Source organism: Phalacrocorax carbo, chromosome 6, assembly GCF_963921805.1.
Source record: "Phalacrocorax carbo chromosome 6, bPhaCar2.1, whole genome shotgun sequence".
Lineage (NCBI taxonomy): Eukaryota > Metazoa > Chordata > Aves > Suliformes > Phalacrocoracidae > Phalacrocorax > Phalacrocorax carbo.
This window is the reverse complement of record NC_087518.1, coordinates 1,971,408-1,982,128: the sequence shown is the minus strand read 5'-3', so window position 1 is coordinate 1,982,128 and position 10,721 is coordinate 1,971,408. Positions and strand designations below refer to the sequence as shown.

General features: G+C 45.5%; 1 long non-coding RNA gene across 2 annotated transcripts; it reads left to right on the top strand.

Moving 5' to 3' along the window:
• The first annotated feature begins 4,288 nt into the window (after window positions 1–4,288).
• Window positions 4,289–9,778, top strand: LOC135314038 (uncharacterized). Of its 2 annotated transcripts, none has more exons than XR_010373524.1 (4): window positions 4,289–4,417; window positions 5,898–6,001; window positions 6,469–6,588; window positions 8,410–9,778. It is a non-coding gene; the product is annotated as an uncharacterized LOC135314038 (long non-coding RNA). The 2 variants fall into 2 exon arrangements; XR_010373525.1 differs by having other exon boundaries at window positions 8,440–8,546.
• Window positions 9,779–10,721: the final 943 nt, after the last annotated feature.

Below are 10,721 nucleotides of genomic sequence, written 5' to 3'. Positions count from 1 at the left end.
TTCAATATTCAAAGATTTTTCTTTTTGGCAAATGGCTTGCGGGGCCGTTGCGTGGTTGGTGCCCGCCGCCGGCCAGGCTCGCCCGGGCTGGCCGCACTGGGGGTGCCGGTGGAGCCGGGGCTGCCCTGGGTGCGGTGCCAGTGCCGCAGGGAGCCCTGCCCCGCGGGCGGCGCTCCTGGGCAGGCTGCCTCGTGTTTGCCCCGAACCTTCCTCGTCCAGCTCGTGGCTGGTAGGGCAAACCCCCGAGAACAGACCATTCCTTTCCTCTTTACTGTTACCCTGAATATATTTTATGTTTCTAAGTTTTCTCCTCAATCTCCTTGTTTTAGGGCTCAATTCCCCAACCTTGTTTCACCTACCCCCTTGGTGGTGTTTTCTCGACCTCTGATCTTCCTGGTCCTTTTTCCATTCCCTCCACCTAGCCCGCAACTTCACTAACACATAATATGTAAAAATATATATACACATCTCTGCAGTGAGGCCTTATTAGGACTGAACTTAGCGGAAGGGTTACTTACCGTATCTTGACAGCCACGCTTCCCTTCGCCAGCCCAGAACCATTGCCTCTTTCAGAGCTCCCTTTCCCCAGCTTGCTCCGCAGTTGTTCCCCAGCCTGTAAACACGGTTATTTCTGCCCAAGTACAGTATCCTGTATTGTCCCTCCTGAATAACGCGCTTTCTTTAAAGATTGTTTATGCAATTTGTCAAGACCTTTTTGAATTTTAATCCCGTCCTCTCGTGTGCTTGCAGTCTTTCCCTGCACAGTGTTATCAGCTAATTTAACAAGCATATTCCTTCTTCTGTCATCCGTGTCATTAATGAAAAAATTAATAATACTGGGCTCAAGGAAAGTCTCTCTGAAACTGTATTTGACTCATCCTTTCATTTTGAATAGAACTCTTTTCTGGAAATGAATGGCCTTCTAGCAAGCTGCGTAGCCTGTATGTGTTTCACCAAATGCCACGTTGATAGCTAAGGCTAAAGTCAAGCCATGCTTCCTTTACGTCCCGTCGAAGGAAATGCAGCTGCTACGGCGCAATTCAACAAATGCTCTTTGCTGCTTCTCGTGCCTTCAGTGTCTTGTTCCTTTCATCGCACGAGTATTTTTCTGTGGATGGAAGGTTTGGGAGCTGGATGCGGTTTGTAAAGCAGGATCTCCTCCTTGAAGACGTGGTTACTCTTCCCCATCTTCTCCTCTGTAGTCTTCCATGATAATAGTTAAGATTCTGCTATTGCTTCAGACAGTTCCCTAAGTATGCAAAGATAAAGCCCATCAGCATAACCGATTTGAAAACATCTAAATTAGCCAGGCACTGTCACCATTCCCTTTTTATGAGATTACAATCTTCCCTCTTTGTTACAGTATTATTGTGCCGACCATCTGCTCTCAGTTGCCCTTTTTCATGAAGATTGAAGAAAAGAAAGCTCATTAAACACTCAGCTTACTTAGATAATGGCTTTCCCACTCCTTTTTTGGCCTGTCTTTGTTACTAATGTACTTACAGAATGATATCTTGTTAATTGCCCCATGCTTTGTACCCTGACCTCTCCGACTTCCTCGCCTGTCGTCGCTGTACTTCTCTGCCTGATGAAACACTTACTGAATTTTTTTAAATGCTAGAGCTCAGGCTATGCGATCAAATTCCTACACGTTAAATCCAGGGAGAATACATAATCAGTTTTCACCTTCCAGTGATGCTTGTGGGTCAAGCCTCTCACATGACAGGTAAGAGCGGCAGCCCCTCAGCTAACCCCGACCCGAGCCTGGGGCCAGTCCGAATCGAGAGGCAGGAGAAGGAAAACGCCAGATGTGAAATTGTTGAGATTATGAATTTTTTTCAATCTAATAATATGTAATTTGTTCAAACTGCATTAATGGGGTTTGGGTTTTTTTTTCCAAGTTCTCCTTTCCTGACTCGATCTATTTTTAGTGCATCGCCTAGATTATTTCTTAGGTCTTTAGAGTTCTCTATGGATTTTCCTTTATTGGTCTCCAGTCTACAAGTAATTGTTACCCGTCCTTGATCCTTTTAAAATAGCTGCTGCAGCAAGTTTCACCTTTGCAAGTATGTGACCTCAAAGGCACACCAAAAAAAATCCTCCTCAATTACATCGGACAGCTTGTAAACAGATTTCCAAATTATTGCAGCCGTATGTAAACACGCCAGGGTTTGGGAAACAAAAGAAAAGTACCTCTAGTCACAGAGGTGCAGATCAATAGAGACTTCTGGTCTGAATTCACTCATGGTATAGCAATTTAGATAATAAGATGGGGAACATAATAATGTGAAATTTTGCAGTTGCAACTTCATTTTTCCCTCTCGCACTAGACACTGGGGAAACGAAGAGAACCGCGATTTGCAAAGCTAAATAAAACAACAGTGCAGAGGAACTCGACTGGGCGGGATGACCTTCTTTTCAGTTTTCAAGCAACTCGAAACTGAATCTTACTTAGAAGTGGCCATTATCATTGTTTTCTCATGCAGAGCCATTAACCTATAACTCACTGAAGCAAGCAAGCTGGATTTTTGCTGGTACTAAAAAAAAATAATAATCCCAGCCTTCCTCATTTTCTCCTGAAGCAGCTGAAATTGGATAAGCTGTATCAGATCCTGATGTTTCTAACCTGCAGAAGATACTGGGGGGGGGGGGGGGGGGGGAAATGTGCACTGTTGGTTATATAATGCAAAATGACTGAAAATAAACCAGAAATTTTTAATCTATCTCAATGCTTGGAAACTGAAAAGCAGCAGCCTTTGCTGCAGGACGCTGCTTTTCTTCGGGGGGCTGGTAGGGGAGCCCAAGCCCAGCCTGTAGGGAACTGATGCCTAGAAGCAGCTCTGGGTAACACTGAGCAAGCGTGGCGCTGCAGGAAGCATCATCATTCGCTCTCCACATCAGACTGGAGGAACCTGTTTCCTGCAGAAAACCACACTGGAGAACACTTAGCGGGGTGGTCCATCCCCTCCAGTTTTCCCACAGTCTGAACCGGTGTGTGAGCGTGTCGCAAGGCAAATGCAGAGTGAGCAGAACAGAAGGACTAATGTTATTAGTAATTCCACCAAATTAAATGGAAACAACTGCTGCTTGCTAGCATTCCCCTTGTACTAGGCAATTCCCAGTAATCCATAGGTTGCATGCTGAGGAATGCATACGCCGGGCTGCAGGAGGAGCGAGCCTGGGGTAAGCAGCACTCACCCGGCTGCTCCTGGCTGGTGCTCCTTGCGGCAGCTCCATCGACGTTATGCCTCCTTGTTGCTCCCCAGGTATCCAGTTTCAAGGGAGAACAATCCTCATCTTCCAATCCAAACTGTGTGCAGATGGGTGGCCCAAAAGGAGGAACTGGAGACTGAAGGTACAACTTTAAGCTGCAGCTTCCACAAGAAGTCTTTACTTACAGCTCTGCAGGTCTCCAGCCAGTTGTAGCTTGCTTTTCCCCCCCCCCCCCCGGTTCTTTCATTGTAGCTCTTTGGTTGAAAAGAAGAAATTAAAATCTTGGTCTAGAATCGCTAATTCTGAGTCAGTCGCCCACGGGCAGGTTGTTACTGGTCGATCGTTGTTTGAGATGACTGGATTTTTCAGACTTACTTGTTTCAAACGTAAAAGTTTTTTGTAATAACTGCAGCCAGTGGACTGCAAACTCCTGCAGAAAGCGAGCAGCCTTTAGGAGGCTCTAGGAAGGAGGCACCCACAGAGAAATCAGGTTGTGCTTTTTGAGCAAGTCTCCTTTTTGACAAGAGGATTGAAATATCATGCCAATTAAAATGCCAGGGAATTCTCAAAACATAGTCTTAAGGGAGAAAATATGCCTTTAAAAGTAAATGATGTAACCAAACAACAATATAGCTGACACCAACTAAAAGTGGTTTATAAATAAGGGTTTTTTTTTTCCTTCCTACCCATTGCTTCAAGCAGTCACTCAAAAATAAAAAGTAACTTCCAGTTCAGTGAGTAAAGAGCTTAAGGTCTGTCTTTGGCGGTGGGAAGGACAGGCTCCGCAGCGCACGCGTGCATGCTTCAGTACGTCGTGATATTTTCTGATACGTAAACTGAAGAGTAAAAAGACAGAGGATGGTCTAAAGGTCAGTATAATAAAATAGGAGAATCTCCTGATTCCCTTCAGAGTTTATGATCTGAGGAAGATCTCTTGTTTCAATTGATAAGATTTCTGAAAAGCTGTATTAAACGTTTAGAGAAGAGGACGCCGTCCCGGGGGGCACGGGCGGTGTGATCGATCCGCTACCTGCCCGAAGCTCCTGAGAAATCATTAACCCACGACTGTGGTTTTTTTGAGGGACCTCATTTGGGGTCAGGAGAAAAAACTGGTTTTCCTCCTCCCCGCAGCCTTTTACTGGAGACATTTAAAGGCAAGGCAGAGCTTTCACTCTCCATCCCAGAAGCCCTTGAAGATGCAGAGGTGGGCGCCCGGTCGCACAGTCTGTGATGAGACACGTTTTGTGCTAGACAAATGTTATGGTACCCTGACAGCAGGAATGCTTCTATTTTGTCGTTTGCCCTTCTCACCCTAGAAAAAAATAAAGACCTCTGAGCTTTTTTAGTTACTGAATTGGAAACTGTTAAATTGTGCTGAGCCATTGCTTGAAGTAGTGGAAAAAATGGTTGCAAAAGTAGTTTGCTCGATAATCACCCGAGCTGGAACTGCTTGTTCTCTGCCACCCCCAATGGCCATCAGCTATCAAGAGGTTTTTTTTTCTCCTGAAGGTCGATAAAAAACCCTCACCTTTTTTCTGATTTTTACTTTTATGATATTGGAAAAGCTAAATCATGTTTTAGCTCCCAAAATCTTGTTTAAAATCTTCTGACAGGCACTTAAAGCTTCCTTGTATGCCGTTGCTACAGGGCCTGGATTTTTATCATATTTATGCTGTTGGAGTGCCGCTCTTTGAAGGCACGTTCTTCAGGTTCAGGTGCTACAAGTAAAACCAGAATGAGTTTTGTTTCTTGTTTCCCTCACTGCCGATGTTTTTACTGAGCTGTTGAGCTACACTTGCTGAGTTTTACCTTGACACTTTAATTTGGAGGCAATTTAATATGTTCTGACTGAAAATTTGGAAGTGGAAATCCCAGCGCGTAGCAGAAACAAGGCACAGATTTCATCATTCTTGACCCGTTTTCAGTTTTGGTTTTAATCTGCCGCTTTAGAAACTGTGTGTTTCTTCACTCCAGGTATTTTAACAGCTCATTTTAGTCTTGCTGACATTGCTGTGTCACGGTTCATGTCTTTTCTGACATGAAGCTATCAGGTTCTTCCATTTACTCTTCCAGTTTACCTCTGCTTACAAATGAGGTTTAGAGAAGCTAAAACCCTTCTGCGTCTGAGGTGTCTTTTACTTGAGTAGTGATGCCCTTTGCATTTTATAATTGCTGATGTATGGTTTCAGTCAAAAGACTGTACATCCTCGCAAAATACTTTGAAGAATGACTATTTTAAATAAATGTGAGAAAGTAAAAATTGTTAAAAATGTGGTGGCTTTCATAGAATTTAAATTTCTGTAACATTAAAATGTTTCAAAATATCCCAGCGTTTGTTTTCCCGCAGTGCTCTTTGCCTGCTTGGCTTAAAAGTTAGACCGGTGTTTGGCCTCTCTGTGATCTTTCGGTGCTCGTCGTGTTTCCGATGTGTCACCTGCCCTTCCCTCCCTCTGCTTAGAGCAGCCAGGTCTGAGCAAGAAGGAAGGCGGGTACCCAAAGGCGAGCCTGCCGGCTCTGCTGGTGCATTCTCCAGGCAGCACAAAGAAACTGGAGGTGTCACTGTCTGCATTAATATCTCTTCATCCTTGCGAGCAATCATCTGGTACTTTTCACAAAATTCACATATATTTTATTTTAAAATGTGACAGGAGCATGTTTTTCTGTCTTTTCACCAATAAATATAGCTGGAAGGACGCGTAGAGGGGAGTTGCGTCCCCTCGCTGACTGATGCACCGTGACACGGGGTGTAGAGGAGATTCAGCACTTTGTCACTTCGGCAGTTGGCAACGTGAGTCACCACGCAGAGGTCCCAACTGCTCGCGTCGACGCGGATCCAGGCTCCTCTCCGCGAGCACGGGGTGTTAGTCAGGCGTCCCAACCTACGGCGGCAACTGGGAACGCTGGGCGGGGGAATCGTTGGCATAATTCCGTAGGATGCTCTGCATCAGTAAACATCATCTTGAGGTTTTTTTTTTTAATGTCTGCACTAGTCGGTTGGGTGAAATGACTCACACAGAATGAAGTTGTGGTTATGAATGGTCGCCCAAGCTGTACGTTGTCATTACAGCTCCGCAGAGCTGGGCTGGGTCTCACCCCCCTCCGCACGGCCACCAGCCTTGGGGCGGCGCAGAGGAGCTCAGCCGCGGGGGTGGGTGCACAAACCCTGGCTTCTTCTCCCTTCCTCGCAAAGCCTTACGTTATTTTTGTCTTTGTGGTACTCGTGGGAACAACTTGGGTTTTGGTTTTGAACCCTAGAGATGCGTTTTGTGATACGAGCAGCAAATTTGCACCTTGCGTGGCTCTGAAAACTTCCGTTTCCTTTGCCGCCGTAACGAACCGGGGACGCAGAGGATCAAGCACGCAAAGGAATTTCAGGTAATTTGATAAGAAGGATGTTGTAGAAATGTACAATATCTCATTATCGGGCAGTTAGTGCCAAAGCACTGATTCTTCGGGGGCGTGGGACAGCGGTCGGGTCACAGCCCAGCCCAGCTCTTCCCTTGCTGACACCAGGGCGAGGGGGGCCGTGGGTCGCAAGCCGCGCCGGGATGGAGGAGGTTTGATTTTCTGGTGATAGTGCCGACGCCTGAGCGTGATTTCTGGAGCTGGATCCAGCCATGCTGACGGTCAGTTTGTATCTGACGGGCCACTTACGTAAAGGAGGAGCAAACCGTATGAAATGAAAGGCTCAGCTCTTAGACATCAATACGATTTCTTTTTCTTGTTTTTTTTCTTTTTAATCTATAAACCAGACTTCTGGTCAGATGAACTCTGAAGGAAGCAGATCTAGTTTTTACAATTTAAAGAGACGGAGATCCACATCTCACATTTGGAAATGAAAGACAAAATTTATTTGTTCTTTATCTTTGAGTTTTAAGCCTGTTTCCACACCAAAAAAGTGTGGGAGAAGACTAAGAGATAGGAATGTGTTTGAAATACAGGCTATTCTTTGAAGTTCTTGCAATATTTTAAAGCTTTTCCCTACAGCTATTTATTCCGTGCACTTAACTTCTGTTTTGTGCTTTGATATATTTTGCAATTATTTTTCATCCTTAATTTGATTTTCTTTTAATAACATTGTTCAGAACAATAGTGGGTGACAAAGACGACTAGCATGTGTCAGATAATTCCTATCTGGCCAAGATGAGTTGTTTTAATTATGTACATGTACATATTGTGCCATAGATCTGCTTAAAGGTTTTATGATTTTAGGAGGCAACATTACGGGAAAATAACTTTTCAAAGGAGTCACAGCGTTAGCTCAAATAGCCTGGCTTTTACACAGCGTACGTGCTACGGTTTCCCATCACAAGGCAACAGTTTGCCACTCAGCCGACAGCTGCAATATCGAGCCCCGGTGTAGGAACAAGCTCGGAAAGCTGGATCCTTAGCAAGGATGCTGTCATTGGGGTGGTTCCCTTACGGTCCCGATGAGGAGCGAGATTGCTTGGGCCTACCGATATCACCCAAAGCACCGTGCAAGAGGGGTCTGACACCCCCATTTTCATGCCATGCTTCAAATTGCGCAAGGAGGGATACTCCCTCGTTCGAGTAAAATCCATTTTGTTCTGCGTTATGGGTATTACATGCATCGTCTCTCTTCCCATTTCTTGGTGGTTCTTTTTCCTGTTCCGGGAATAGTCTGTTTTCTGACAGTATTTGATTACCATGTTTGTGTATGACTAGCTTTGATTTCACTGCTGGTACGTTTTCTGAGAATTAGATATTACTTAGATATACAGGCACTCCTCTGACCAGGCGGTTCTGCCTCTGACAAAGGAATGCGAATGTAATGGCGTTTTTCAGTGTTTTCTGTTATAACTCTATTATATATTACTTATACGGTACCTAGCTGTGGGTAATATATTTCTTTTATTCCCTGGCAATTCTAAATTGCCTGGGAGAAAAAAAATAAAGCTTTGTTTAAGAAAAAAAATGATTAAAAATTCTCATTTCATCCCAGATTCAACGGAGTATTCAATCTGACCCCACATCAGGTATTTCATTTTAGTTACTAAGTAATTTACCATTTTTTAACACGGGATATTCAAAATGAAATACTTGACACACAATATTTTGATGAAAAAGAAATGTTACTTAAGCACTTCCTAAAAATTAAAACAGCTTGCTGGAATTGATGGATAGTTGTGAAGCATTTTGATCAGCCTGAATTTGTGTTGTTTTTTTTTTTAAAAGGGAAAAGTTTTTTAACAAACCTTCCTCCAGCTCAAGGTCAGACCCTGCCACGTGCATATACCGTGTTTTACATTCAGACTCGCACAGATTTCTGTTATTAAGAGAAGAAATTTATCCTCGGTGCCTGAACTCCCTAAAATGTGGTAAGTAGTAACCCCCGAAAGCAGAGCCGCTGGGCGCAGTCCCGGGAGGCGCTGACGTGATTCCCGCTGACGGCGGGGCAGTAGGTATGACCTGCTACCGCCGGATCCGCGGGCAGCTTGGAGAGAGTTAACTATCGGCTATATTATCAGTGTTACCTGCAGACAATTAACGATCAGCTCTGTTACCCGTGCTATTTGCACTGGAACGGCCACGATACCCACCAGAAGCTCATGTATTTTGTTCCCACCACATGCAAACACACTGTTATGCCCATTTCTGCCCTCCCGACCCCCATAGCCACAGTTTTTCCTTTTTTCATTTGCCATCAAGCCATTCCTATATTTCCTGTGTTCTGGGAGACCTTATTGCGCCTTCCAGTGCTTCAAGGGGACTATAGGAAGGATGGGGGTGACCCCTTTAGCAAGGCCTGCTGTGGCAGGACAAGGGGTGATGGTTTAAACTAAAGGAGGGGAGATTTAGACTGGGTATAAGGAAAAATTTTTCTCGATGAGGGTGGTGAAACCCTGGCCCAGGTTGCCCCGAGAGGTGGTCGATGCCGCATCCCTGGAAACATTCAAGGCCAGGCTGGACGGGGCTCTGGGTGACCTGGTCTGGTTGAAGGTGTCCCTGCTCACTGCAGGGGGTTGGGCTGGTGCCTCTATAGGTCCCTCCCAACCCAAACCATTCAGTGATTCTATATTTCCTTTTTTTTTTTTTTTTTTTTTTTTTTTGTGATAGGCTCCCTGGCTTTCTCTCCAGATATATTTGAACCTTATTTTCCCACTTTTCAGCTGAGCTCTCTCCCCATCACAATGCAAATGAACACATTTGTACGACTTCATCTATCAGGAGAGCCCTATCATTGTCCCTCAGCTGCCCAAAATTAAAACAATCCATTTCTGTTGGCTGTGGACCTTCACACCACGTGCCAGCAAGGACTGCCCTGGGGACAGGACCTCCAGCCTCATGAACGGGACGCTTAGAGAGAGCCGTCATTAAAATTGCAGCAGCTTCTGCTCTTGCCTAGGCGCTGGGAGCTGGGACACGGTGGCAGCGGGAGGGAAAGGAGGAGGAGGATGGAGAGGGCGGCCGTGCCGAGCTGCGCTAGCCTCCAAGCACGTTTTGCCCGGGAAGCCCGGGGCTGTGGAAGGTGAGCTCTTCGCCCCCGCCACGAAACTCTTGTTCGATTTCATTCTATCTCAGTGATATAAATCTTTGATCTTTATTTTAGCTTGGTCTGTAATGTAACCGCCAAGGAAAATGCTAAAGATGTCTCTGGTTTTTCCTGTCATTAAAACTGTGATCAGGATTTTCATAGAATTCATCATGAGGTAATGCTTCTCCCGTCTAGTTCTCACATTTTAAGAATAAAAGTCAACAAAATGCCACTACAGATCTTGGGCTTTTTTTGGTGCTGTAAATTGCATTTTGATGATCCTCCACTATTGAAGGAGCACTCCTTCAGCACTGCCAAGAAGCATCCCTTGTTGCTTCTAGCAAGAATTGTCATGGTGATGCATTCCATTGACCACGCTTTGAAACACAGATTGATTCTAATTTGGTTTCTTTAATTTACTCTGGGTGCTGTAATATCTCTGTTTCTTTCTCTCACTCTCTGTTTTTTGAGATTTGTATCATGATGAGCTATATATATACACACACACGCACACACGCTAGGATCTGCCCTCTCACCTTCACAGATGCAAACTGTGCCGGCTGATATTTTCTTGCTGGTTTGTCCCTACGTAGGTTTGTGCTGTGGCTGCAGCCCCCGAATCGCTGCCCGCTCCCCGCGCCGGTACCCAGCCGCCAAGAGGGCATCTCGCCCTCCGCTCCTGGACCGCGGCGTCGGGGAGGATCCCGGAGTGCTCTTCTTCCACGAGGGTGCTATTTTGCAGCCGCTATAAAAGGCGTACTTCAGACGGTGAATGGCTCTCTGCGAACGCAGAAGAAGAATGGGAAAACCCGACGGGGCATCGAGTGCAGGGCTTGTTACCGGCGCGCAGGCGCAGCCTTTCCGTGGCTAATTGTGCCTCTCCGGGAGAGGCCGGGCAGCGGCCTGAAGAGTGCTCGGTCCTCAGGAAGGCTGGCAAGCTTTTAACTGAGCTAACAGGCTCCGCGAAGAAATTAAATTTGGCAGTGAAAGTGCAGTACTTAGGTTAGTCTCA